Below are 6153 nucleotides of genomic sequence, written 5' to 3'. Positions count from 1 at the left end.
TTTAACTTTTTAATTTCCCAAGAAAATCCTGTTGGTCTTTATTAGGGTTGCACTAAATGTATAAATTTATTTAGGGAGATTGGACCCCTTAACTATTTCAAGTATGTCTTTCCATTATTCAAGCCTTTTTATGTCCCTCGGATGTGAACTTTTTAAATGTAGGTTTTACACGTTTATTCTTATACACTCTTGGGAATGGCACCTCTTCCATTATTTTCGAATTAGTTCCTTGCACAAAATATAGGAAAGCTATCGACTTTCTGGCTACTGATTTGGTAACTGGCCACCTAACTGAAATATCTCATGGTTTCTAATTGCCTCTTATTTCTTTAGAGAGATTTTAGGATTCCCTCCTCAGCAATTTTTTTTAAATTGGGAAATATGACAATAAATTTTATCTTAGATATAACTGAATGTTGGCCCTTTCTGACTCATTTAAGATAACATGGGTAGCTGAGGTTTACCCTCCTTAGGAACCAATGCTTTTCCATTTTTTAAATCTTGTATTGAAATATAGTTGATTTACAATGTTGTGTTAGTTTCAGATGTACAGCAAAATGATTCAGTTATACAGATATATAAATATATACATTCCTTTTTTACGTTCTCTTCCATTATAGGTTATTACAAGATACCGAGTATAGTTCCTTGTGCTATACAGTAGGTCCTCGTATCAGCCTTTTCTCTGACCATGTTTTGCGAAAGAAGATTGTCTCAAATCATGTTGTGTTTTATTTCTTATTAGAAGAAAACTCCGTGTGCTACAGAAGAGTAAACTGGAGTAAGGAAAGGTGAAAACTCCTTAGCTCCAGAGCTCTGAGAAAGCTGGGTGAAGGATCTTGCAATAGAACTCTTATCTGGTTCACATTCATTGCATATAAAGGAAAAGGTTATCAGATCCTCCCAGGTGTGCTCATGAGGCTATTGGTTTGTAATGTCCTATTGACCTGTTGCCATTACTTTGGGCTTTGCCTATATATATTAACTATTAACTACGCAGTTAAGGAATGATATGGAGGGCTCCTAAATTGGGGGTGGCAGAAATTTAGGGAAATAACAATGGAGGCTGGATTAGAATTTAAAGCCCAACCGGGAAAGCAGAACTTTCATATACAGCCTCCTTAACAACACACAGGCCCCTTTGGAGTCATTATGAGTTGAGAAGATTTGTGACATAGTCTCTAGGAGAGAGTAAGTAATTCAGTATGGAAGAATGTGTTAATTAACTGCGTGTAAGAACTTGGGGACTCTGGTCTCCCTTTTAAATGTGTCTTTTTTTTTTTTTTTTTTTTTTTTCACACGGACCTCTCACTGTTGTGGCCTCTCCCGTTGCGGAGCACAGGCTCCAGACGCACAGGCTCCGTGGCCATGGCTCACCGGCCCAGCCGTTCCGTGGCATGTGGGATCTTCCCGGACCAGGGCACGAACCCGTGTCCCCTGCATTGGGACAGGCGGACTCTCAACCACTGCACCACCAGGGAAGCCCTGGTCTCCCTTTTAATGAACTTTCTATCACCACAGAATGAGCCCATACATGCAAGAGAACAGAACACCAATTAAGTCCAAATGAGTGTGCCACTTTCTAGAAGGCAGATTTTTTTAAAGCTTATAATTGTAATCTATATCTCATTATTGAATAGAAAATAATTAGTTCTTCAAGACTGAAAGCAAAGATAATTAGTCTTATTGTCCTTTGAATTCCAAAAACCCAGGGCAACAGAATCATGTGTTTCTAGGCTGGACCATTTACCCACTTAACACTGTAGAAGACTTCATTTGATAAGATCCATCCTGCAGATTCTTCCAAGCCTGGAGGAGTAGACTGATCCTGACTGGTTTTTTATATATGTTAGAAATACATCCTTTCACCATCCATCATCCCGAACCTAATACCCTGCCAAAATATTGATCAGGAGTACCTATCTCAAGATTGTCCAGAGTGACTTTCGATGATTTAAGATTGGAGAGTTTGGGGGTGGGAGAGTTTTATTAAGGGAGAAGTGGGTCAACTGAGAGTATTTAGAACAGATAATTCTGAACTAGAAAACTGGTCATTTATGCAGCAACCACTCATTGAAAGTTTACTCTGTGCCAGGCATGGTGCAGGCATTGGAAGCACAGCAGTGAACATAACAAAAATCCTTGTTCCAATGAAAGCATCAGTTCAGTAGGGACAATGGACCATAAGGGACCAGGACTATTTCAGATAGCAAACAGTGACATGGAGAAGAGAAATCAGGGCCCATGACAGTGACTGAGGTGGAAAGGGCAATATTAAATAGGGTGATCAGAGAGAGCCTCTGAGGAAATGACATTGGAATTGAGATTTGAGCTACAAGCAATACACAACCATTTCAGATCTGGGGAAGAGTGTTTCAGGCAAAAAGAAGAGCAGATACAGAGACCCTAAGATGGGAGTGGACTTATGCTTGAAGAGCAGAATACGCAGCAGAAAAATAAAATCTTTTAAGTGAAAGGGACTATCAGAAGACAAATTATTTATAGATTATAGGGAGATTCTGAAAGATTCATAGCAATAAACATAGTTGACCAAAGACATGAATATTAGAGTAGAAGGGGGTCATTTAAGGACTTTATCCAAGGAAAATGGGACAATGAAGACATGCTGCCCCAAATCTTCAAAGGAGCGAAACCCAGAGCTGATTATGGGGTGGTCATAACCTAGGTACCAAGGCTGGTCCTGGGATCTTGCAAGCAGGTATGAAGGCAGGAGGTGTCCTTCAGCAAGCTTGGGAATTCAACACGGCAGGAGTCAGATGAGTAATGTTGGCTGTGGCCATTCAAACCACAGAGGAAGTGAGGGCCCTGGAGCGTGAGTCAAGGGGAAGGGCTGAGGACAGATGGGCATCCTGGGGTATGGGACTAAGGCGTGTCACTATTACCACATCAGAAAGCGGAGGAAGCTTTCCAATTGGGGCAACCCTGTGGCTTGTTCAACCATCTGTAGATAACCTCAAACAAGAACTCCCAGATACAGTGTAACACAGCTCTCCTTCCTCTTTTCTTTACTGCTATTGCACTTGTCCTTACTCCATTCTTTCCCAACTGGGAGTGACGTTAAAGGAAGAGGAAAAGCTTGCAGGAGTTCCGTGGAGTGACCGATCAGAATTGTAATTTGAGTGACACAGGACACATGATGAGAGAGATGGTGGCTTCTCCCCTTGTTTACTTGAACATATCTGGAAGTGTTCATAGTTTCTAAAGTTTAGAGTGGCAACCAGTCCAGTACTGGTGTAACCTGAAGGTCTTGCCTTCTCTCAGACCCTCGGTTTCTCCCATTTAAACAGTGAGAGAGTTATATGATATGGTTGCAAATCCTCTCTAGCGCTAGCATCCTAGGTTCAAAATGTGTGTGTGTGCTGTGCGTTAAAAAGGAGACTATCGGGCTTCCCTAGTGGCGCAGTGGTTGAGAGTCCGACTGCTGATGCAAGGGACACGGGTTCATGCCTGGTCCGGGAAGATCCCACATGCCACAGAGCAGCTGGGCCCGTGAGCCGTGGCCGCTGAGCCTGCGCGTCCGGAGCCTGTGCTCCGCAACGGGAGAGGCCACAATAGTGACAGTCCCGCGTACGGAAAAAAAAAAAAAAAAGGAGACTATCAAGATAGAGAAAAGACAACCTACACATTGGCAGAAAATATTTGCAAATCATATATCTGAGAAGGTTCTAGTATCAGAATATATAAAGAAGGCTTACAAGTCAACAACAAAAAGACAAACAGCTCAATTTAAAAATAGACAAAGGACTGCAATAGACATTTCTTCACAGAAGGAATGCAAATGGCCAAAAAGCACATGAAAAGTTGCTAAACATCATTAGTCATTAGGGAAATGCAAATCAAAATCAAAATGAGATGTCATTTCACACCGATTAGAATGGCTATTATTTTTTTTTAAAGAAAAAAACAGCAAATGTTGGTAAGGATGTAAAGAAATTGGAATCCTCTACATTGCTGGTTGGAATGTAAAATGATAGAGCTACTGTGAAAACAGTCTGGTGGTTCTTCAAAAAATTAAATGTAAAATTACCATGTGACCCAGCATTTCCACTACTATTTACCCCAAAGAATTGAAAATAGGTATTCAAACAAAACTTGTGTACAAACGTTCACAGCATTATTCACCACAGCCAAAATGTGGAAATAACCCAAATATCTACCAACTGATGACTAGATCAGCAAAATGTGGTCTCTCCATACAATGGAACATTCTTCAGCCATTAGAAGGAATGAAGTACTGATACATGCTAAACCGTAGACATGGATAAACCTTAAAAATATTATGCCGAGGGCTTCCCTGGTGGCGCAGTGGTTGAGAGTCCGCCTGCCGATGCAGGGGACGCAGGTTCGTGCCCCGGTCCGGGAAGATCCCACATGCCGTGGGGCGGCTGGGCCCATGAGCCATGGCCGCTGAGCCTGCGCGTCCGGAGCCTGTGCTCCGCAACGGGAGAGGCCACAACGGTGAGAGGCCCGCGTACCGCAAAAAAAAAAAAAAAAAAAAAAATTATGCTGAGTGAAAGAAGTTAGACACAAAGGGTCGCATATTACATAATTCCATTTATACGAAATATTCAGAATGGGTAAATACATGGAAACAGAAAGTAAATTAGTGGTTGCCCGGGGTGAGGGGGAGGAGAGAGTGGGAGTTACAGTTTAATGGGTGCGTGGTTTCCGCTTTTGGGGCGCCGAAATGTTTTGGAAATAACTAGAGATGGCGGTTGCACGACACTGTGAATGTAATACTGTGACTGTATTAAATGCTGCTAAATTGTACATTTTAAAACTGGTTTATTCTATGTTATATGAATTTTACCTCAATTTTTTTAAATGTGGGGAGGCAGGGAGGAAGCATCTGAAATTCTGTGTATATCCTATTTGGATACCTGGTCAGCAATAGCAAACAAAGTGAGTAAGCTATTTCAGTTGACAAATACATCTTTCAGCGTTTTCTGCAAATAAAGTCCCTTGCCAGTGTAGGCAAGGTAGTGAAGCGGCCAGGCTCATCTCATTTGTGGGCAATAGGACAGGAGTTCACCTAAAAGGAGTGCTCAAGAATTGGCAGACCGTGGTCCGGATTACACCAGATGTGTTTTCGTTGATCCCATACCAGACCCTTACTAATAGAGCCAGAAGTTAAAATTGAGGTTTCATAAAAATCCAGTGTTCCAGGTTTTCTAGGGAGTAAAGAAGCTTATCTGGTGACCCTGGGCTCACATTACTACATGGTAAGAATCAGCCGGGGTGGACAGCAGGTGCCACCTCTAGACTGGTCATGGGTTCTTTCTCTCTCTCCTCCCTTTGTGTTACCTGTCAGGCAATTCACCCTCCCTCTTCCCCCTTCCCACACTGCCAGATTTCACCTTTAGACCCTCTTTTGAAGACGTTGTTTGCAAAGTCTCCCATTATGTCTCCAACTGAAATATAAAGCTGCCATGTGTAAGAAGAGGGCAAAAGTCCTCAGTGCAACAATCTGTTCTTGTATCCAAGCAGGGAGGTGCAGGTAAGAATCTTTCACTTGAGGAGGGATGAAGGCAAAGGGCAGAATCCCAGATTCTAAGGTAGCACCAGACTGGTGGCAGTACCCCAGGCTGAGGACAGGGGTTGGCAGTAGGCAGAGATGGCTGAGCACAAAGCAGGTTCCCTCTCCCTTTGGCATTGCTACCTGTCCTGTGAATTTTGCAGCTTCCCCTGGGGCAGCCGCCCTTCTCAGCCTGGGATGGGTGGCCGGCCTCGGAATGGTGTCCCGCATGGCTGGCTCTCTAATATGCTTTGCCTCCTGGAATGCCTTACCACACAATTTTGGCTAAGGCTGGATTCCAAAAATCCCAGCTCTCAGAATCCTGGCAGGTGGTCATAATAGCACCTGTTGTTAGGTAAACTAGCACCTTTGGGGTCTGGCTTTTTTTTTTTAATCTTCTTTTTCTTTACCTAAACACAATGTGGAAGAAACCAAAGAATTGAAACAGTCATCCCAGTCTCTGGAAGTTCAATTTTGCTCCATAAAATGGAAAGGGACTACTCCAAACTCAGGAATAACCCAATCAAGGGGTAGAAAAATGATGAAAAGTGACTCCGGGTTTCTTGTGACTGTTGCTGTTCCCACACACAATTTCTAGGCTTTACAGCCTTTGTTAA

The sequence above is a fragment of the Phocoena phocoena genome, chromosome 16 (genome assembly GCF_963924675.1).
Source record: "Phocoena phocoena chromosome 16, mPhoPho1.1, whole genome shotgun sequence".
Taxonomy (NCBI): Eukaryota; Metazoa; Chordata; class Mammalia; order Artiodactyla; family Phocoenidae; genus Phocoena; species Phocoena phocoena.
Note: the sequence above shows the minus strand (reverse complement) of the source record.